This window comes from Arvicola amphibius, chromosome 10, assembly GCF_903992535.2.
Source record: "Arvicola amphibius chromosome 10, mArvAmp1.2, whole genome shotgun sequence".
In the NCBI taxonomy this organism is placed as follows: Eukaryota; Metazoa; Chordata; class Mammalia; order Rodentia; family Cricetidae; genus Arvicola; species Arvicola amphibius.
The window spans coordinates 8,373,403-8,397,637 of record NC_052056.1 but is presented as its reverse complement, the minus strand read 5'-3'; the positions used below and the strand labels follow the sequence as shown (position 1 = coordinate 8,397,637).

General features: G+C 46.4%; 1 protein-coding gene across 1 annotated transcript in view; it reads right to left on the bottom strand.

Annotated features, from left to right (window-relative positions):
* Positions 1–24,235, bottom strand: part of Tiam1 (TIAM Rac1 associated GEF 1) — a 266,751-nt gene that overhangs the window by 152,912 nt on the left and 89,604 nt on the right. Inside the window, exon 2 of the mRNA XM_038345371.1 lies at positions 23,694–23,879. The gene's annotated coding sequence lies outside the window, so the exon portion shown is untranslated. The remainder of the gene's footprint in view (positions 1–23,693; positions 23,880–24,235) is intronic.

The following is a 24,235-nucleotide window of genomic DNA, read 5'->3' as shown; positions in this document are numbered from 1 at the left end:
GACTGCTGTCTTTTCCTGCCAAGTCACTCCTGTGGCAGCTGTCACAGAATACCCAGAAAGCTCAGCAACTCCTCCTGCCTCTGAGCGCCCTCAGTAGGCCAGAAACCAAACTCAGTCAAATTTCCTATGGGTTCTCATTCTAGCCACGTACTAACCAGGGTCAGTCCTGCTTAGCTAATGGGCCAGACTAGAGTCGATGCAGTCTGCGTGGTATGGCCATGGGCTCCTGTGTGTGGGTTTTAATTCCACATCTTCCCCTAGAGTCAGGGCCGTACCATGAGGGTCTTGGTTTGGGTATCTGAGAAATGGGGTTAACCAGCATGTTCTTCCGACCAGTTCCTGTAGTGGTTAACAAAGGTTCCCCCATCATCTGGCTGTTTCCTCGAGACACTTAAGGGCAGCAGTAGGGGAGAGCTTTCTTCGGCGGAAACACCTCCAGAGCGGCTAATGAGCAAGGAAGGCTCAGCTGGGAGCGTGGACTCTGTCACGTTCAGAGGGAGAACGGGGAAAACGAAGGTGGCTCCAGAATGACCGAGTCTCGGTCGAATTGGGTAATCAGAGACAGGGGTTCTCCAAACAAAAATAAAAGGGATAGGGAAAGGAAGGCATGAGAGAAGAGGTTCCTACAGGGTAGTTCCGCACGTGTGTGCAATGGTTAGTCCCGCACATGTGTGTGCAATGGTTAGTCCCGCACATGTGTGTGCCCAGCAACAGGATTCTGGGCACACAAATATACACCCGCCTCAGCAACAGGATTCTAGGCAAGTTATCCAGCCTCTGCCTCAGTTTCCTCGTTCATACATTAATAGATAAGGATGCTACACTGGTGGTGTTTGGAAGGATTCAATACTGAACATGTTTTCGATGCCTCTGTCTTTCATATACTATCTATAACTTGATAGTAATTAGTCTAAGTGACACAATATACATTAAATATATATGTGGTTTATTAGGTAGAATATTCACTAATTATCTTGTATTCTAATGGCCCGGTCTTGAGGATGTTCAGTGTTCTACTCTTGGACAAGAGAAGCCAGCACACAGTAACCCTTGGCCAGCACTCGCTCTCACGCATAAAGACACAGATGACTTCCATCACGACCGTGTGGCTGGGGCTGCGAGGAGTGTGAGGAGCGAGAGACAGCAGCCTGTGTGCACCCAGTGAAGTCAGACAAGTTAGCCACCAAAGGCCAGCTAAATGTCAGATGGGTTTTGAACCCTGTCGGGGCCAGGAGCCCGATAAACAACTTAACAAGCTTGATTATCCACTGGGACATCTTGCTATAAAGCCAACACAAGTAGGCAAGGGCCATGTGCTGCTGGAGTCAAGGATGAAGCGATTTAAAAATCAGCAGTGAGAGTGGCAAGCAGGAATGAAGCATCCGAAGGAACCCAGAGGAAGAGAGCTCCAGGGCCTCCCAATATACCCCAGACCTCAGGGCCTCCACGTCCCCATGTCCCAGTACACGCCAGACCTCAGGGCCTCCATGTCCCCACGTCCCAGTACACGCCAGACCTCAGGGCCTCCATGTCCCCACGTCCCAGTACACGCTAGATCTCAGGGCCTCCATGTTCCCACGTCCCAGTACACGCCAGATCTCAGGGCAGGGTCACGGCTGAAATCCAGCTCGTACAGGCAGACATCCATCATGAGGCTCTGAGCAGGTTACACAAACGTCATCAGTGAAAGTAGAAATATCCCCATGTAGCATTTGAAAAAAAATAAAACCCAAACCCCCAAACTTCCCCGCTTCCCTTCTACAGAATCCTTCTGACCACCTAAGATAAAATAAATTTTGGAAATTCCATCAAATCCTCACAGTTCAGTGAAGTTAACCACAGTCAAGGCCTTGCCAACTAAAACACTCTGGTTCAAGTTCTGATACCCCAGAGTGGCGATGCCACTGAGCCAGTCACCTTTCACCTGGGGAGTGAGGGAAAGAAGGCTTCACAGCCCAATCACAGAGACCCAAGAGCCACTGTCAGAATTCTAGCCTATAGAATGTGACCACGACTAAGTTGGTGACTTCCTGTTGTCTCCACTAGAGCTTCCGGTACTCTACTAATGCCCTCCAAGTCTCTGGGCTCACAGAACTCAGAAAAACTAGGAAAAGACTCGGAGAGTAGCCCAGCCATATGGAGTCGGTTTGGATCTCTGAATGATCATGTGGAGACAGCATGAACCACCCACCCTCAACTCCTCAGGCTGCAAACGGTTTTGGCTTCTGAAACAAGCTAGGAGGAACGTTTATAAAGCCGCTGAACTCTAGGGTTTGGTGCTACAGGGTCAGCCCACCTGCCATAACACTGCCTCTGGTTAACAAAAACTTGGAACGACCTTCCAAATGGTCACAGAGCTACCAAAAAGGTTGCAAGAAAATTCTAAACAGAACTCAGTTTCACACTGCGGACACACTCAGGTCCTGAGGCCTAGACTACCACTGCGTTTCAGAAATCAGACACTAAGCAACAACCCACCCCCACCCCCACCCCACCCCCCACCCCCCGCGCTCATGAAACCCTGGTGACAGCATTTTCTGCTATAAATTTCAGGACAGTAAAATGACAAAGTGGACAAGTTAGAAAAGGATCCTTGTTAGGAAAAACTACACAGTGGGTGACGTAAGGACATGGGCGGCACGAACAATAGTCACGGAGGAAAATTGTGTGAAACTGGATGTCAAAATGTTTATCTCTGCAGCCAAGTGTGATTTGCATTTTTGATATATTTACACTTAGCTCACGACTAGTGCCATTCGAGCCTCTGAGGAAGGGCTGCATTCCAACGTTTCTGAAGAAGAAACACAGAGCCAACTTGTCCTGACAGGTAGACAACACCTGCACTGCCCTCCTGAGCTGAAAATAATGGGCTGCCAGGGAACTCCATGCAGAACAAAGGGGACACACTCCAATCCTCTGCCTGTCTCCCCACCATCAGGAAGGACTTTCCTCAACTGGGTAAGAGAAACCGCCCCAAACTGCTAACTCAGAAGGAACTGACACCCTGGGTAGGGAGGGAGGGAGGGAGGGAGGGAGGGATGGAGGGAGGGAGGAGGTCCTGGACCATAAGGGAGTGGATTCGACTTTGCAGACAATATTATTCCAAGGAAACTTTACTGTTCAAGGCATCACCCGGAAAAAGACCCAAGCTGTAAGCATTACGGACACATCATTTCAAATATGGCCACCAAGGTTTCCGGGGAACTATGGTCTAAACAGCAAACTCTCATCCTCGATAAAACATACATTTCTAAAGACCACACCCAAGTCTTTAAAAAAAAAATCAAAATACCTCCCTCCATTTTCTGCCACCCTGCGATTTAGCAGAATGTCTGGGAAGCAAGGAGAAGCAAGGGTGAACAGGAAGGGAAGGACCCCACCCTCACCCCATTCTCCAGCTTATTTGTCTCCAGGGGTACCTCTCTACTATGGGGAGTGGGGTGGGGGGCTCAGAATGCAGCTCTTGAGGCCAGAAGGATGATTAGGTTGGCTCCTTACCCATACTAAACTCCAGTTTCTCATCTGTAAACAAGCTGTTTAATAATCCTTCCACTCCTCCCAGGTGAGCTGTCAGGTACAGAGGCGATGCTGGACTTGGAGCGCAAAGAGCAATAAAGGCTGATTATGATTAGACTACATTACACAGAGTGTCACCTCAGAGCCCTGAAAATCACAGGGAGATTAAAAAGCGAGTCCTGGTTCCTCGAAGTGATAACCCTGCCCCCTTCACAAAACGCTTTTACTAAAGAGCCAAACGTTTCGGTTGCTTTTTTTAATACAAGGGAATTTTCTTGGACAAGGGATGTGTGTGTGTGTGTGTGTGTGTGTGTGTGTGTGTGCGCGTGTGTCTGTGTGTGTGTGTTCATGTATATGTCTCTGTGCATGTGTGCATGTGTGTGTGTGTGTGTGTGTCTGTGTATGTAAACACAGGCGGGTGTTCCAAGAAGAATGAACCGTAAGCCCCGTCGGTCTGCATATGTACAGTGGAACAGCGAAGGTGTTCATTCAGTCTGTGACAACTGCTGACGCCATTTTACAATCCAAAGCTCAGAGACCACATTGTTGAGCTGGGCAGCTGAGAAGAATTCCAACCTAAGGCTCCTGGATTCCCAAGTTCAGACGTTCTTCCAGGGCTGTGCCTGGCAGCAGCAACTGCATATCTTCTTAAAAAGGGAAGGTGTTCAGATGATTATGTAGTAATATAGACAAGGAAAGAGATGGGCACGGCGCAGAAGTCGGCCTCAGGAGGTGAGATTCTAACTCAGGTCTCACACAGCCTTATTGGAGATGGCCCAGAGATCTTCTCAAAGCGACGTCACAAATAATACTTACACTACAGCAGCGATTCACCTGCCCTATGCAAAAAGAATGTGGATAGCGTGTCCCATTTATTATTTAACAGGATGAGGCAAATGCAAGACTGGGAATACCTTTATTCGAGACACGTTTGTCCTGAATATACCTGACCATTATGGACATCCGGTAGCTACCTCCTCTAAAGACAAATGCAATACCTACAAGAAGTACTCCTAAGAGTAAAACCATCCATTCTCTGTGCACTTTTCCCCCCACATTTACTCTCATGATGAACTGGAGTCTCAGAGGGTGATCTCAGCTTTTAGGGAAACTCCCATCTGGGTTCCAGGGTCACCATTTGTAACATCTGTAGGGGAACAGAATGTTGATTCACCATCTGGGGAAAGGCAAGACAGATTTTTTTCTTTTAATGTCATCTATGATGTGTGGGGACAACATAATTTATACAAAACTCCAGACCTAAATAGACTGCATTTAAAACACTGAAGCAGATGCTGCCCAAACAGGGTACCACACTACATGCCCTTCTGGTTATCTACTTGGCTCTTGTGTTCAGAATGGGCAAAGCCACAATTTTCCTCAGTTCTGAGTGTCTAACCCTTGGGGGTAGCGGGGTGGGGGGCACACGGACAGATGACAGTGCAGTTACCGCTAGGTCTACTGATTAATACGGAAGCTCGTTTACTCCTGCCGATGGTACTGCAGGGTGAGAGAACTCCTCACACAGACCCAGAGCTGGAGAGATGGACGGCTGACTATTACGTGAAGATTTTGGAATATTAGGATGTAAACTCACTGAGCCTGGAGGGGTCCTGAGGACAAACACAAAGATGAAACAGGACCACTGAACTCTGACCCCTGAAGCAGCTAAAACCCTGGGAGAAATGATGCACTTCTTTGCATTGCTTTAAATTTTCCACGCTGCCTCAAACACCACAAAACCAGCACAGTGCCTCTCCTTGACGGGCCATGTTTTCCAACTCAACCAGCTACACACAGACGCCTAATGCCTGGTTTGTTTTCTATCCCTTTAGGCAAGGTTGTCCCACTAAGGCTATTTTCTATACACCCAAAGGATCTCAGTGCTCAGGATAGAAGCAGGATGTGCCTGGAAACAACAGGTTTCCCATGGTGCTGTATGTGTTTGTTCAAGTTCGTCTTAAAGGGTATGGGTCAAGCAGCCCTGCTAACTTTAGCACTTTGCATAAACCACAGGACTTGACCGGATACAAGGATTCTGAGCAGGGTGGATTCAGAAGACCTTCTCAAATCGGATGCAAAGCCAGATATTCCTCCACACAGACCAAGTAGGGCTGCTTGGCTTTCACTTGCTTCTCAAATGATTGTGACTGACAAAAACTTGTCCTACATATAACCAAGACGCACAGGACATGGGAAGAGAGCACCCCGACGTTTGTTTCATCCTGAAGCCTCACCGTAAAAGTCACAAATGGCAACACAGCGCGTGCTCATTTATTCCACAAAGTGTGTGCCTACGCACTCGGGTCGCACTGAAATGGGGGAGGGGAAACAGGAAGGGCATTGATATTCTTCACACGCTCCAAGCGCTACCATTCTAAAAAAATCCTTCAGATTCAAACTGTCGCCTACCTGTGTTCTGCCTGCTCCCACAGGAGCTCCTACAAAACGTTTAGAAAGGATAATAACTGTGGGGAGCGGGGGGCTCTATCGCTTTCTCCCTGATTGTTTCCAATTCACAACAAAAAATATTTCAAGAAAAGTTTGCGTTGAGGCAGACGCCCACGATGCCTGAGCCTTGCTTCCTGTGGCTGTCATCAAACACCCGGACACAAACAACTTAAGAGGGAGTTTCTTGGCTCACAGCTCCGGGTTACGGTCTCTGGCGGCTGATCTTGGTTGTCCAATTGGCAGCATCTGGAATCAAGTAACCTAAGATCCTGGGCACTCCTATGATCATTTTTCTTAATCTGTGATAGATTTTTCTTAATCAGATTTTTTTTGGTTGGTTGGTTTTGTTGTTGTTGTTGTTGTTTTGTTTGTTTTCCCTTTTTTCCTTTGAGACAGGGTATCTCTGTATAACAGCCCTGGCCCTCCTGGAACTTGCTTGGTAGACCAGGCTGTCTTTGAACTCACGGTGCTGGGATTAAGGACGTGTGCCACCACCTCCCAGCCTTAATATGATTATCTGAAGCATGGAGACTAACCCTAAATGAAGTGACATGGAGGAAGGAAGCTTTGCTTTTCGCCTGCTTGCCCTCGCTCTGGCCGGCAAGTCTGTCTATCTTTTTGCTGCAGCCAGTATTACATCAAACTTCAGGATGCCGGCGTAGGCTGGAGCCCAGCAGCTCCCCGGAAACCCTCCAGGACTCCAGTGGCACACTGGGAATGCTGAAACATCCAGCCTCCTGGACTGAACTACTGACGTACTCTGGACCCTTCCGTCGTGAGACAGTCATTGTTGGACCACCAGGACCATGTCCTGTAAGACAGACTAACAAATCCCCTTTGCATCTCAACCGTGTGTGTGTGATGCACACGCGTGCACACACGTTCTTGCTACCAGTCCTGGACCTCTGGAGAGAAACGCCTCCTAATGAAAGATGGTCCACCAGGCAGCGGACGCTGGAAGCAGCACCTCACATCCACAGACAAGAGCATTCGAGAATCAGTGTGTGCATTGCATCCCTGTGCTCAGCTCACTTCCTTCACTCTTACACAATTCAGGACCCAAACCCAGGAAACCCAAAGTAGTGCTGGGTCTCCCCAGATGAATTAACACAATCAAGACAACCCCCGTAAAGATATCCGCAGGCCAATCTGACCTCGACAGCCCCTCATGGAACCCAGGTGATACTATATTGTGTCAGGCTGAAGATTAAGGACACCACAGCCATCAAGTGTGAGATCCGGCTGCCTTCAATAAGAACGCAATAACACGTGGGAGAGTGTGCAGCTATGTTAAATCAAGAATGGTGTGCGTCCACCGGGAAAGTCAATTAAAGCTGCAGCTTGGTGCTCTCCTCAGCCTTTGCTGAGCCCAGTTAGCTCCCCCGGTGAAGCTAATGGAAACAGGAGCACGCTGACACCTCTAATGGGCAAAGGTATTGAAAATAATTAAATTTTTCCGCCATAGATTGTTACCATGAAGTTCTAATGAACGACCAAGAACAATAGCAATAGCCTGTGTAATCTGGGAGTCTGCTGGCTGGTTTGTGTCACCCTAAAAACCGCTAGAGTCAGCCAGCAGTGGGGAGGGACCCTCAGTTGAGAAAATGCCTCCATGAGGTAACTCAGGCATTTTCTTCATGAGTGATCGACATGGGAGGGCCCATCGCATTGGGAGAAGCACAACTCTGGGCTGCTGGTCCTGGCTTCTATAAGAAAGCAGGCTGAGCTATCCAAGAAGAGCAAGTCAGCAAGTCAGTAAGCAGCGCCCTCCATGGCCCCTGCATCAGCTCCTACGTCCAGGTTCCTGAAGTGTTTCAGTTCCTATTCTAACTCCCGTCAATGATGAGCTACTATGTGAAAGTCTACTCCAAATAAACTCTTTCCTCCCCAAACTGCTTTGGGTGATGGTGTTTCATCAGAGAGCAACAGTAACCCTAAATAGTGACCCCATGGAAATACTGATTTATATAGATATGCACTAGAAAATGGTAGAAATATGTTTAATGCCATCACAAAAATTGTTAGAAATTTTGTTCTGATCTCAAACTTAAATTTAACTGATTTTTAGAAAACTCAAGTCAGCAATTCAAACAGCAATTTTAAAATTCTATTTATGCAAATATGTCTGTGAGTGTGTGTCTGTGTGTATGTATGTATGCATGCATGCATGCATGTATCTATCTATCTATCTATCTATTGGGGACTAGATCTCAGTATGTCTCCATGGCTGGCCTGATACTCTATGTAGACCAGGCTGCCCTCAAATTCACAGATTCATTATATCTGCCTCTGAGCCCTAGGATTAAAGGTGTATGCTAATACCCCCAGCCCATGATGTGTGTGTGTGTGTGTGTGTGTGTGTGTGTGTGTGTGTGTGCACACCTGCATGTACATGGGCTACCTTCAAACTCATGGTCCTCCTTGCCTCAGCAGTCACAGTGGTAGAGTGTAGATGTGGCCGCCATGCCTGATTTAGAAACCCTTTTCCCCACTGGTGAAGAACTCCAGACTCAGGACAAGGGTGGAATTAAAAGGGAATAATTTAAAGAAGAAATAATCCATTCTGTTGTTGAAAGTAGACTTCCAGAATATGACTAGTTAGGAAGACCTGCCTGCACCCCAGGCCAGTAAAAGCTGTGTATAAATTATCAACAGTTTAGTAGGCAGCTGAGTGAGAGACTTGACAGTGAAGACACATGACTTCCCAACAGCCCAGAACCAATATTCTGTCTCATACATAACATTTCTATTTGAAAGTCTGATTTGCAAGAGCTGCCAATTCTATCATCGTAAATCCAACAAAATTTAATGCTTGGGAAATAAGATTTTGGGAGCTCAGAGACTAGAAGACTAAAGAATAAAAGAGTTCTATACATAAATCTCTTTGACAATATTTTGACTTTATCTTGACAATGCAAGGTGTCCACAGTGCAGGACTGCCTCTGAGGTTTGAGATGCACCTCGTGACCTAATGGTGCTCTACTCTGCGGCTTTGCAGCCTCACACGCAGCACACGGTGGCTGCAGTATTTGTTTCTAGGGCTCTAAGGGAAAGCATAATAACCAGATGGCAACATAAATAAGTGTCCCTTATAAAAGATAATTACATGTTCAAGAGCTGCTCAACTGATTTACAAGTATATATTGGGGTCCATGTTTTCAATTCTTAGGGGCAAATCCACGGATGTGGGCTATGTTGTACAGTGATTCCGAGTTCCACATTCTGAGAGAATACCAAGCCTTTACACAGTAGCTGTGCCATCTTAATGTCTCACCAACAGAATACAAGGATTCCAGCTTCCCTAATGAGTGCCTTTGGGGTCCAGTCCCTAGACTCTTCAGGATTCAGAGTGAACGCTACAGCAAGCGAAAGGAACTTTTCTCTTAGGTTAGGTATCTGAGGGTAAATGAATGAACGCTCTCATTTGTGTGCTGTTTCAAACATGTCTGTCTTTTCTTCTGCCTCTACTCTAATTTTCCTGTCCTACTTCTAATTTCTCCAAGCTTCTTCTCTAGTCTTCAAAATTTCCACTGACAGGCGGCTTGGAGTGATAATAAAAATTACAAGAGTTATCTCTCATTGGTCAAAAGCACATTCCTAGGGTAAGTGATAGGGAGCCAAGTAATTTGCCATGGCAACACAAGGGTTTCAAGGTTTCAGGATAAGACTGTGACCAGACAGGGTGGGGACACAGTGTTCACCAACAAACCTTGAGATATAGGTCTATTGTTAGCTGACTGTGAAGCGAAGAATTGGCATGCTTTTCTTAGGGTGCTTTGTGTAGCAACCTAGGTTGGACATCTGCAACTCTGACCTTGTGCATAGCTGTAAGACTTTAAGCTTATGATCTATTTACAAAAAGCCTTTAGTCTAGTTTGAACTTACTGAAGTAAAAATGAGCTAACTGTGTGCAGTTAGTCTGATCAAAAGAAACAAAGCAGGCTCTGAAGTGTCTACAGTTCTCATGGGACAAATTGATATAGTTATGAAGCATGTCCTATATATGTTCTATGTATCAAAATTACATAGCTAAATGAAAAGTCATCTTCCTGACCACCCACATATATGTGTGTGTGTGTGCCCATAATATTGAGATGTAATCATGAGATTACATATACACATCATAAGAGATTACACATTACAACACAGGTACTGGGGAGTCACCACACTGCCTTAGCAAATTGAGTAACAGTTTCCAGAGTTGATGATCCTGCTGGCCTTTCCTGGACAGGATTAACCTCATCAGAGTCACTCCTCTGGCGGATTGACATCTGAATATCAACTGCTGTATGTTGTATATTTCCACGGCCTCCAACACTTTCCCACCCTCTCACCAACACTTTTTACTTTCCAGCTTTAAAAAAAATTACTTACACACACACACACACACACACAGAGAGAGAGAGAGAGAGAGAGAGAGAGAGAGAGAGAGAGAGAGAGCGAAGATGACGAGAGAGAGAGGGGAGAGTGGACTGAGACGAGGAGAGAGAGACGTGAGCGAGAGATGGCGGGTGAGAGAGAGAGAGGAGAGAGAGAGAAGGAGAGGAGAAGACGAGGAGAGAGAGAGAGAGAGAGAAGGCTGATGGGAACGGTTGGTAGATATGCTTGCAAGATAAGCCAGACAACAAGTTCATGAAGTCCCCAGAACACGTGCAAATGTAGCAGAACTGACTGCACAAAGTCGCCCCCTGACCTCCACACACATGTAGTGTTGTTCACACACATCATCTGTATCCATGCATGCAGTAACAATAAAAGTCTAAAAATCTACTATGCAGCATGGTAGTGTATGCACTTAGACCCATATCCTGGGAAGTAGAGCAGAAGGATTTCTATGAGTTCAAGGCCAGGCTGGTCTGCACAGCCATGAAGCCAGTTTCAAGAGAGCCAGAGCTATAGACTGAGACCCTGCAGCACGTGGGAATGAAAGCTCCAAGACTTAAATTTAACCAGCAGAGTTATAAGGTGAAACAGCCTTTGAAAACAAAAACCAAAAACACCACTGCAGCGATTATGAATAGTACCTCAGTGTGGTTTTGACTGGCATTTTTCTAATGATTCATTATATAGATCGTCTTTTTCGTGTGCTTATTCAGCCGCCTGCACATCCTCTGGAGAAATGTCAGTCTAAGCCCATTGCCTACTTAGAGCTGGACTGTTCTCAGTCACTGCTGAGTTTGATCACTGCATTCACAGCAGCCAGAGTTGGAAACAGGTAAAGAAAGCACAGTGTGGACAATGTTGGAAAATGTGACTCAGCCAAAGAACAACAGGTTTCTGAGCCACGCAGCAGTGTGGACCGGCGTGGTGCTAAGTGCAATAAACCAGAGAGAAAATGAACTGACACAGGGAGCTCACTTATCCAGAATAGGCGAACTGAAAACTGGAATGGAGGATGGAGGTTAGCAGGGCCTGCGGCAGGCTGGATGGGGTGGGACACGCAGAGTGATGGTTTGATGAGAGGGTTTCTGTTTGGGAGGATGGGGATCCTGAAAACTGTAGTAACGATTGCAGTCACTCATTTGAAATGGTTTGTTTTATTTTGGGCATATTTTAACCCCCCCACACACACACACACAAATAATTCAGCACACTTCTGTTTGCTTTAACTTTTAAGTAAAATTAGTCAAAAAGAATAGTTAAGAAACTTTTAATGAGTGTCATTTTTCATGATAGTTGAGTCTCTCAGACAAGTATGAGCCAGGAAATGACACTGAGGGTCCATGGTATCAGGGGCTCTGGGTAACCCCAGATGTACAGTGACTTCGTCCTCACAGAGCCTTGCCAGATACAGAACTGTGAAGGTCATAGTGACCTCAGAGGGCTGCTGCAGAGAAATAGGAAGTTATGAGGAAGAAATGCAAGAGGAAGAGCTGATGCAGACAGTGTTCAACAAGAGTCTGTGGCCTGCACCTATGCCCAGAGAGAATTCAACAAGTGCCCGTGGCCTGCACCTGTGCCCAGAGACAGGTCTACAAGTGTCTGTGGCTGGCACCCAGGCCTAGAGACTGTTCAACAAGTGTCCGTGGCTGGTACCTGTGCCTAGAGACAGTACAATGTTCGACACGGGACCATGGCCGGCACCTGTGCCTCCAGTAGACACTGAACTCTGAAAGCACGATGCTCCCTGTTTTCTTCTGTGCTCTTAAAACATGCCAGTAGAAAAGTTTTAAAGTAAGCAAAAACTGTAAGAAACCACATTAACATAATTAATGATCGAAAAAATTAGCCCTCGCTGATACTCCATAAAAACCAACTCGGGGCCAGAAACGGTAAAGCACGTGTCATTATGTCTAACCACCTGAGTTTGGTCCCCAGCACCCACGGAAGAATACTAGCATCCACGCATGGGGCCACTGAGATCCATGGGAGCAAAAGGACTGACTGCCCAAGAAGAGATCACAATACTCAAATAGGAGACAAGGATTTCATTTATTTTGCCACCCAAACAATAAAATAGATTTCCAGGCCATTTTCTTGATCTAATTATTTTCATTTAAAGAACATTCTCCCACCAACTATGGCCCCCTCCCTGGTATAAGGAAATCGTGGTAAACAAACAATACACCAACTTGACAATAAGGCTCAGAGCATAGTCCTGCCATGGAGTGCGCCTGACCGCAACCTTAAAAGAACATACATTCACCCTGTGCCTGCGCTAACAGGTATGTGTCTACTTTTAAAGCCATGAAGATGGAATCCATACACATATGACATGGAGGCCGCGTGAAAGAACCCTTTTCGATTCTTCCTATTGCTTGCTTTGACACACAAATGTCAAGAAAGACAACGTTGGGTTGTAAAATCAATGGCACACTTGATACTGGCTGCTGGGAAGTTCTGTAAATGGAGCTAAAGATTTTCTGTTTAAAAATCAAAGATGCCCACTCCTTTGCGAACTGTGTACACACACTTCACACCCTGCCAAGTGTTTCTCCCCACTTGTCAGGCAGCAGCCCTTGATCTCCGCGAGAGGAGCCCCAGCCTCCCTCCCACGGGCCAGCAGCTGAATTTCCCACTGCTAATGGCAAGACCAGTCCACTTCCTCGTGCCTTTTGTTCTGCGTCGCTCTTCTGATGGACAAAACCCCATGGCTCCTTTGTTGGAAAGCAATGGCCCTCTGCAGCTTGTTCTATTATCCCAACATACAGGGGATGCATTCTGGAGGGAGAGCATTTGGGTACAAGGGAGCCCCGGGCTACTAACTAAAAATTACTTATTACCAGCTGGGCAGGCAGCTGACATTTCAAAGGCACTGCCTACCTAGCTGCATAGCAAAACCAAAAGGATGGGTGAAAAAAACCAAACCGTCTCACCAGCCATCTGCAACGTCCCCAGTCCACACCATGCAGCGCAGAAACCCCCCGGTGAGACCATGAAGGGGACAGAAGAAGGGACAATGCTGCCGAGCTGGGTTGAGACTGCACTCCAGCGCCTGTCCGCTAAGGCATCCCCACCAGGAAACACTTGCAGAGAATGTCTCATGCCAGATGAAAGGCAAGGTCGGGGTGCAAAACGCTTGTTACTCAGCTGGCCCCAGAGGCTGTCCCTCCAAGTTTTCTTGCAGCCGTGATGAAAGGGATTTCCCTCTACCCTTCCTTACCTTCCAGTCATGTGAGGCTTAATTAATATGCACTCGGGGAGATGAAAAGGGGAGCAGATGTGAACGTTATTATTATTTTGTTCAAAGTAGACTGGTCCACTAACATCTGTGGACAAGCTTACCACATGCCACTTAAAACAGACAACAGGCTCAGATGCCAAAAAATTCAGGTTTGTGTTTCTGAAGGCATCCAAGGTCTGCCGCATGTTTGCAGGCCCTGATGAGGACGCGGCTCCTGAGAGGTTAACTGTCTAACCAGAAAGGGAAGTGTACACTGGGGAAGGGTCAACGGTAAGGCTGGAGCTGGAAGGGGCAAGGCAGAGGGTAGAGAGGAAGACTCTCCAATTGGAAGGTAAATGAACACGGGGCTGCAGAGAACCGTAAATTCTCTTCAAGCATTTTTCATCTACCCTTGAACTCCTTAAAGAATTCTCCAACTAACTCCCCGCAAATGATGAAAGCCCCTTTTCTTACCAACTATAAAGACAGAGATTTATGCCTAGAGAAGCTAAAATTTTATTAATACAGATCCGATGGCACCAGGGGGATCAGGCTGTGTGTGCAATAACAAAATTTAATCAGTGCTTAGAGACACGGATGGCTAGGGGCAGTGGTCCAAATGAGGAAGCTGTTTGGTCCACCCTCAGCTCAGGAGCCTATCAACACCTGAATCAGATGAGAACTCCTCATGCCACAGTTCTCAAGAGGCTTCCACTACACCACACCCCTCTTATCCCTGTCCCCTTGACTTTCTCCCTTGATCTATCCAACCAAGCCTCAGGGATCCCCATGATAATTCCCCAGAATCACAGGCCCAGCTCTCAGTCCTCTGTTCCCAGAAAAGCTTGCTCCCTTACACTTAGGCATTCTTGGTAGAGTGTCACTACAAGCGAGTCCTTCCTATTTAACCTTTCTACTTGGAAGCCTTTGCTTCTCTGATCTCCATGGGGACTGTCACCTTCCAGGTGGCACATGCGCCGAAGACTCGCTGTCTTCCTCCAGAATGCCAGGTACAAGGGGGAAGGGAGATTCTTCTAGACCTAGAGACCGGTACCTCATAGCTATGAGGTTGCCAGGACAAAGGCCATTCTTGTCCTATCTACAGGAACAGAAAAAATTCTTGATGTAGGAACTTATGCTACCTAGCAGCCACTGTCCAAGCAGAAGGTCTCAGGGGACTTAGGAATTAACATAGGTCAAGCAATAGACTCTTGACTGGATTCCCTGGAGAGAATTCAGGGGTGCATCTCCTCAGCTTGGGTTTCTATATTGTAGCTATGATCTAAAATTTTATTTTATAGATCATTTTAGGATCATAGCAAAAGTACAGAGTTTTTTTTCATAGACTTACTGTTCTATAAGAACAGACCCCTCCCCCTCCCCCCACTAGGGAAAGACATCTGTTGAAAGCCTATGAACCCAATGACACATCATTATTCCCGAAAATCCTACACTAACGTTACTTTGGAAGTCGCACATTCTCGAGGTTTGGACAGGACCCGTTTCATGTATTTGCTGGACTACCCAAACTAACCAGTTTCCTCCCTGCTCCCCAGTCCCTAACAACCAAATCTAAGGCTCTTCCAGGCCTTTTCGTGGCTTGCTCACTTCTTTTTAGCACTGTGTAGTATGCTACTGTGTGAGGTAGGTGCCCACCTACTGAAAGACATCTTGGTCGCCTCTGAGTTTGGGTAATTCTGAATAAAGCAGTCATGAGCCACATGTGCAGGGTTTTGCACAGGGCTTTGTATGGGAAAGATGTACAAAAAGAGAATTGCAAAGAATGGTCTTACTGAGCCTAAGACAAAATGAGCTTCACACTCTCTAGAAAGCCGCCTCTTTCTAAGAACACTTGACAAACTAAATCTGGCAATGAGTCTGGTTTTAGCTTTGCACACAGATGAATCCATCTCTAACATGATGCTTTCTTCCCAAGTCCTTCAAATATATTTATAAGCCCTAAATGTGAAGTGAGATTCAGATACTGCCCTTTGTGCCTATTAAATTAAATGCATCTGCAGAACAAAATGATTCATCTCCCTGTATGTGACCCTGAACACAAGACCAAGCAGAGGGGATGTTGAAAGACCCAAGTGGCTGTGCCACTTCAAAAACACAACCAGATGGCCAGAATAGATTTCCAAACAAAGACCCCTGGAAGTCTCTGGAACTAGGTACGGGAAACAGGGAAGTAGGCATTTAGTCAACCAATTACGTCTCACAACTGCACACTAACGATTAAATAAGAGGCAGGAATCGGGCAGGGGTAGCAGTTCAGCAGTAACATTTATCTAGCATCCATGAGGCCAGGAGTCCATCCAAACCAACACCAAAAGTAACAGACAGACAGATAGGTAGGCAGATGATCTTCAACACACAGGCAGCTTGGATCACATGGACCAAAACTGCAGAAAAAGTGAGCTTCATTAAAACAGACTGCAGGTCACAGACTACATTGTTCTCATGACCATTAGGGAAAGCTGAGGAACAGGGGCTGCGTGAGGAATGGTGGAAGGGATGGTATCTGAGGACAGAATCATGTCGTAAGAAATGACAGGCCTAGAGAATTCGCTTAATTTCCAAAGTAAAATTTCATTCTTAGGATGAAGGACCCTAAACTATCATTTGCCCAGGACCACAAAGCCCAGTCACAGGAAGCAGGTTAATAATCCCAATTCAAGGCAATAGAAGGCCTCGCTCCTAACTGTCCCATCCCCTCGGGAAGGCGCACACCAGACAAGAGACTTCCCGAGCCTGTTTCCCACAGTCCCAAACCTGGGCTGACCCAGACATCCCTGTTTAGATGGCAGAGAATGGTCACCGAATCAGCCGCATCTGTAGAGGAGTCAGTGTCACTCAGGTGACAGAAATAAGAGGCTGGTGATCTGGATTTTACCCCTGTTCGATGCACTCTTCAGGAGAGGTGACCAGCCAACACCTGGGCCTGCCTTTGGCTAACTGCAAAGTCCAGTGAGGTCGTTAAATGTATCCAATTACCGAAGGAGAGCAAGTTACCCACTCCTGTGTTTCCCTCAGCTGGCAGGCGACTAAATAGTGTCTTTTCCCATTTGGGTAATTTCTCTCCTGATGAAAATTACTTCCAGATCCCGGGTTTCCCGTGGTTTCCATTTTCAACCTACATGAAGCCTCTTAGTCCTGAGGCAGAAGGGAAGCGAAGGAAGAGAACCCAAAATCTGAAACACGACACACACACACGAATGTAAACTCCAGCCACAGAAGAACAAGAAAAGGCTGTGTCTTAGCACACTGGTGTCCACACACAAGGCCTTAGGTGGTGGCTTTGTGATGGCTTGCTTGTGAGGACCTCACTTGTAGGTCACCCTCAATGTGAGCTATGCTGTTCTCAAACAGCAATTCTCCTGCCTCGACCTTCAACCACTGGGGAACTGGATCACAGGGATGAACCATAAGCCAATATATCTGCTTTTCGGTTCCACCACGTTAGAAAAAAAAAAACTCTGTAAAGAATGGGACTTTCATCCCTGGCCAACAAGGTAGTCAAAATCAGAAACAGGAAGTGCCCACGAGGAAAGAATGTGAGTCTCTTGTCTGCCTTGTCCAATGAGTACTTTGCCATAGTTCACTAAATAAATACCAACCAGCAAATAAGGAGCAATCATTTTATCCAAATATAAGTAACTAAGAATATCGTAAAACAAAAAAACAGGAACAAGATACGGGAAAGGGACCTAGACAGGAGGAGTAGCTGACCGGTGGTGGTAAAGGAAAGAGGAGGCGAAGGTAATCAGAAACCATGGCATAGCTGTGTGAAATTGTCTAAGAACACAATTAATACAAAAGGAAGAATCACTCACTCTGTCTTGAGTGATTTCTAGCAAAATCAATAGCACCACTGGACCTACAGGGAAGAAAATGTTGAGAGCAGGGCCAGGGAGCTGTGCAATAAAACTCCCACACTTACATCCTTAATAGTCTCACCAGGGACCTAAACAAAAAGCCCATCCACTGGGCCTGCGTGTCCAACAACATAAGAATGGATTTTTGAGATGTGGTATCAACAAGAATCTTTTTTTTTTTCATTTATAAAGAAAAACAAAGTCTGGAAATAACCACATGAATCAAGTTAAGCCAGTCTCAGAGAGGTAAGTATGTGTTTCTTCCATTTATGGTTCCTAGATTTTATGCAGACATATAAAATTATGTGCATATACATGACATAAAACTCGCTAAGAGAACAAACAGGACTAACAGGGCAGGGCAGATGAGAAAAAGCAGGGGAGGGGAGATGGAGAAATGTGTGCAACATATGATACATACATGTATGAAAATGTCTTCATGTAACACAGTACCATGTGCAATGAATATACACAAAGGAAAACAAATTTAAAGTGCACTTGATTGGATCTTTTTAAGACTAAATGGCCTCTTAAGTACATGTGCACACTAAATTACTGTAATCACTAAGAAAAAATATAGCAGAAATAGTATACCAAAAGTCCAGATAGGTTGCTTGTCCCGACTTGAAATAAATACAGGTACACTCCCCAATTTATGATGAAGCTACTTCCCAATTATACCTATCGCCTTAAGTCAAAAGCACACTTGCTACACCTGACCTACTGGGCATCACAGTTTAGCATTGCTGCACACTGTGAACCCTTGCATTCTTCCCTGGTGACTGGGTAGGTGACAGTGAGCTGTCTGTCATCCGTCAGTGCTGCCCAACATTGATACCAAAGGCATGAGCTATGGACACTCCCAGACCATAGAAAGCCCCAAATTTGCAATTCCAATTGCCGTCTGAACCGTTGTAAAACTGACAACTCTAAGCCCAACCAGCCTACTTGTAGGGCCACGTGTACCAAAGATAAATGGATCGTTCCACACATACAGAAAGATGACAGCATCCTTAGTAATCCTCCATCTTCAGCCCTCACAGTTCTCTGGCTAATGTCCTGACTCACCCATCCTTCTCAGGGGCTCACCCTCCTCCTCTCCCCCCACAGTATCTCCTGGAGAGGGGTAGCTGTCCATCACACATCACTGAATCTCCTGAGGGCACCTCCGGAGGCCACACTCACAGCCATGTAACAAATCGTTTGTTAAAAAAAAAAAAAAAAAAAAAAATCAATGAACTCGCCAAATTCACCCTCTTAGAAAAATTCCTATGAAGCACAGCAAATAGAGGCCACTCGCCCTGAATGCACAGACATAATTTGACCCATTGGGATGTCTGTAAGCACATATCAATAGTTCTCAGCCCAAGGCTGAGTCGCAGGAGCTTGCAGTGGACTCGAGACTTAGTTCTTCCACCGTGGTTGGAGGCCATGCTTGGCAACATGCAACAGCCTCTACTGTACCCTTCAAAGCTTAGATCCTGTGAAGCCATTTGATGCTCACCCACTGCCAAACCTCACTGTTTCTTTTGCATTCTGCTGTTTCACACCCTCCCTGTCTGGATTCTCCTCTTCATTATCAAGACTTCATTTGGGGGGCTGGAGAGATGGCTCAGTGGTTAAGAGAATTGCCTGCTCTTCCAAAGGTCCTGAGTTCAATTCCCGGCAACCACATGGTGGCTCACAACCATCTGTAATGAGGTCTGGTGCCCTCTTCTGGCCTGCAGACATACACATATTGTATGGTTTCTTTTTTTTTTTTTTTTTTTTTTTTTTTTTTTTTTTGCCAGAGCCTTTGGTCCTCGTTACACAGACCGATGCAGTTTAATCAGCGGGAAACACACTGATAAGCGCTGCTCTGCTCTCCACTGACTGCCTGGGATTATAGGTGGCCTCCCCTGAGCCCAACCCAGGTTATAGGGAGAGATGTTTTTTCCCAAGGCCGAAAGTAATGACAAGCAGCCCCTCCACCACCCCCACTCCGGTTCATTCACTCCTGTAAGAAAATCAAACTCTGCAGAGCATCAATTAAGGCCTGTGCTCTGTGCTCTCTGGCTTGTTCCCAAGTTAAACACTTATGTAAATCCCATGCCACTGCTGTCTGGACTGAACACGGACCAGGACACCCAGCGTTTCTGGAGTTTTCCTTCTGTTTACCCACTGTCAAGTGGGTATTTCCCAGGCAGCCTGTCCTCCTCCCACAGAGACTGGCTGCAACCACTCTACCCCCACCTAGGCAACCAAATGTGACATCAAAGGAGTTCCGGAATGGCCATCTGTCCCTGCCATGACAATGTTTATGCAATGTGAGCAGGAGAGGGACAAGCCAGGAGAAGAGTATCCCAAGCATCCAACCCAAAGCACCAACATCCTAAACCGTATATACCACCGACCGATACCACTCAAGACCAAGACGGGCTCCTGCTCCTTGAAAAGACTAGAAACTAACAACATTTTCTGAGGGAATTCAAAGAGCCAGCTCCATCCACTCCACCTGTGGACAAGCATCTAAAATTAAAGTGAGATTCCTAATTCTGCAGTTTTTCAAATATCATCATACCCACTCCCTGAGCCATACCTAGTCATGGTGTTTCAAGCAACACTGACTTTAACCAAATCACAAAACACTAAAGACCTTGTCAGCATAGAAATGAACACAAAGGCTCGGCATTGTACAGTCAATGTGACATCATCATCAAAGGCGCTGATTCTCTCTAGAGTTAATTTGACATCATCCCAAAGGCTGTTTTAGGCTCCGTATTCTACAGTCAATGTGACATCATCATCAAAGGCCCTGATTCTCTCTAGAGTTAATTTGCCATCATCACCAAAGGTCCTGGTTCTCTCCACAGTCAATTTGACATCATTATCAAAGGCCCTATTTCTCTCTAGAGTTGATTTGATATCATCATCAAAGGCCCTGATTTTCTCTGGAGTTAATTTGACATCATCACCAAAGGTCCTAGTTCTCTCCACAGTCAATGTGACATCACCATCAAAGGCGCTGATTCTCTCTAGAGTTGATTTGACATCATCATCAAAGGCCCTGTTTCTCTCTAGGACTGAAGGTCAGTGCACATGGAGATAGAAGTCAGATAAAGCGTGATGATGAGATCAGGCAAAGAGACTCACACATGCCACAGGAAGTTTGGCCACGCAGTCAGCCCCCTGTGCCCATCTCTCCTCATCCACACATCTACCCAACTGTAGACTGAAAACACTTGAAAAGAACAATGTACATCTGTACAACACAAGTACAGGCATGTTTTTGTCATTATTCTCTAAGCAATAATGTGTAACAACTCATTTCATAGCACATATACAGTATTAGGCGTTATTAGTATGGAGAAATGAGTTACAGCAAACCAAGATGATCCTTTGCTTATTTGGTTTGGTTAGGTTTTGGTCTTTCTCTTAAATTTGATAGGGGATGTTGCAAGGGCAGAGGGCAGATATTAGGAAATGAGGAGATAAGTGGGACCAATAGTTAAAAAAAAAAAGAAAGAAATATACTCAAATGATTGAAAAAAAAACAGGAAAAACGGGACGAAACACACAGTGCCATGGGGGCTTGAAGGTCTGCGCATTTTGAGCTTGTTTTTGCCAGGATTAGATGTATGTGCCACCATGCCTAGGATCTCGTCTCTTTGCTGTTGCCTTCTGACTTCCTGGCTAACCATCTTTCCACCACCTTACAAAGAGGGACACGCCCAGAAGACAGAACATGTCTGGCATTTTGCTGAGAAACTGCTATGGAATATGGCTGGCCACCAGATAAAGCGCAACACACTGCATTCCAACTGACATCTTTGGTATCTTTCAAAAGGCGGAATGGAGTGAGAAGCTTGGCAAGTTTGTCTTCCCATTTCCATGGAACTCGCTTAGCCACTGGGAGCAACTGGATGGCTATTCATCACATAAACCTGCTGCGGTTCCCTTGGGGTGGATGGCTAGGCCCAGCACTAAAGCCAAGGGATGATGCATCCATCGCCCAACTCAGCTGGAGCAGCTGCAGTGTGAAAACACACAGGCTTGGACAAGCACAGACTCCCTCCAGGTCCGCCTCTTGCTGCCTTTTAAACTGGCTCTTTCTCCTTGGTGCTTCCCCTCGGGTGAAGAGCTGAGGAACAAACCTGACATTTCCCCGGATGTCTTTGAGCTGATTTTAGGTGATCTCTAAAGAGTTCCTAGATCCTCCTCGCTACAGGGACAGAGCCCTAAAGATCTGTAAGTCACTTTTAGGAAGGAAGGTACTCAAGAGGAAGAATGGACGAGCAACACTGGGATCTGAGACTAGAAAGGTCGGAGGGCCGAGAGTAAGAAGGCAGCAGAGGGAGGTGGACCCACTTTGGGAGAGATAACCAATGACTGAGCAGAGAACTGGGGAAGACAGCATGCCCTGAGACTCAGCCTCTCCTAAAGCACCCAGTACCCCTTGCAGCCACTGGTATCCACGCAATGGACAGTCTGAGAGAAAGGACAAGCAGCCCCACAGTAGAGGAGTCCCAGGAACGCCTCAGGAGACTGAACTGTGGAGCTAGGGGACCAGGTTTGCACCCAAGTTCTACCATTTCCCAACTGTGCTGCTCTAGACAACTGAGTTGAGACAAAGACAAGACTGTTTGCATGGTGTGATGGGTCAGAGAGGGAAGGAAGCCACAGGAAGTCACAACAAGGTGAAACTTTAGCTTGGGACAGGAGCACCTTCCTAGTGGATAGCTCCTACAAAGGATGAAAAGAGGAATTGAAAATTGCTGGGTATTGATCAAAGGAGAGCCAAGTCTTCCCGGGGAAGCCCTCCCACAGAAAGAGACTAGCACTTGGTGGGAGCAATTTGCATGAAAGGGAACAGACCATCAGGGTGCACTACGACACAGACACAGTTGTTGCTGACGTCACCTCTACCTCTCAAAAAGAGTCACAACCCAATTAGGTCCACATGGTGAGAGGCAAACACCCAAGAAGCTTTCTCCAGCAGCTGCAGGGCTCGTCAGAGGGGCGTGGCCAGGGCTGGCTCTGGGTTCTGGCAGGGAGGAGCAACAGGCAATACTGGAAGAACAGGTTACAGCAGGACCCACTAGCAGGACCGGGAATGCTGAAGGGAAACCTTAGAAGCTGCTGGGGTCGGTCAGGCCTCAGGAAGCAGCTGCCTTTGTGGTTCCATTTTGTTCAAAGTCAGCAGCCCCCAGTATCTTACCAAGACCTGCTTAATATTTAAAAAAAAAAAAAAAAAGCACAATGTAGCATCCTCAAGGCTTCAGTAAGTTAGTGAGCAGCAGGCAAACTTGGGAATAACTGCAACTTCATATCGCTCAAAAGCTCCACTTAAAAATATTTATTTCACGTGTATGAGTTTTGTCTGCATGTATATAAGTGTACTACATGGAGGCCAGAAGGCAGCACTGAATACCGTGGAACTAGAATTATGTATAGTTGTGAGCCGCCACATGGGTGCTGGGAATTGAGCCTGGGTCCTCTGGAAAAGCAGCAAGCGCTCTTAACCACTGATCTATGGCTGGGTCAACCTTTCCAAAGTGCCTTTTGGTGTTAATCATTCTCTCCCAATGAAATCCATGGGAACTACAGAGACCACTGTCCTCATTTGCACAGCAAAAACCAGAAAAGTACATAGCCCTTTCTGTTGGACCTCCAAAGATGGAAGGAACACGTTTTTTTCAAAGCCTTTCTCCTCTACATGACTCAGAACACACAGGTTTAGCCCTAGATCCCTTCTGGTAAAGCACTCGTCACAGAATAAAATGAAGGTGTCTAGTGTGGCCACATCGATGATTCTCCCGTGAAATGTCATGCTTTTCCCAAGCGCACAATGCAGGGAGAAGACTGAGCCTCTCTCATTTAACGTGATTCTACAGGCAACACACATGCTGGAACACCAAGTTTCCTCCTGCGCCATCAAATCTGTTCTTTCTTCCCTTTCCTAGCTCCAGAGAAGCAGGCAAAGGGGAAGCCAGGCACAAAGAGGTAGGGAGTCAACCTCTGACTCCCTCTGTTACGAAACAACGTAACAGTGGCAAGAACCCACAAAGCCTGCACCCCTGAGAATCTGAAGCCTCTGGTTCCACGTGAGGAGACCGGTAGCCTCCTTCCCACCAAGACCAGTCACCAATACCACACTTTCCATTGTCCCAAAACAGCAGTTTAAGGAGCAGTCTGAGACCATAAAGACTCATAGGTCTTAGAGGTCAAACGCTTATTCCCCAGCCTCAGGCAGACACCACACTTACCCCAGGCCGAAAGGAAGAGCCTTCATTAGGGTCTCCAAAGGTGCCATCTGAAGGGGCTGCTCACTTCCTGAGAGAGGGACTGGAATTCAGAACATCATAGTCTCTGGAACTTGCGTGCCCTTCTTCCTCTTTCTCTGTCTTGCTTTCAGGTCTAGAGAGGTGGGTTTCAGTCCACAACGGTTCTACCTGTCAGAGAAGATAAAAAAAAAAATGGATTTAGGCTCATTTTGCGTGTATTTCACCAACACTCATAAGGGATGTTGTGTAACTGTTTGCTCCAAGATGAAAACATTCCATCCTGCAGGGAAGTTTCAGAAAGCCCCCCGACACTGACCAGATTCACTAGAACCCTTCCTGCCAGGCTAAACAGTAAAAGCTGCCAAGAAGTCTGAGACCAGACCAGCTTCCTCAAAAAGTAAGCCTTAAACCAGAGATACCTGGAATGGACGCTCACTCTCCAACCTGTTGAGCTAGCTGCAGGCTGTGCGGTGTGCTCCAGGTTTCCAGCTTTATGAACTGTCACCCACACTGGGGTGGGCTTT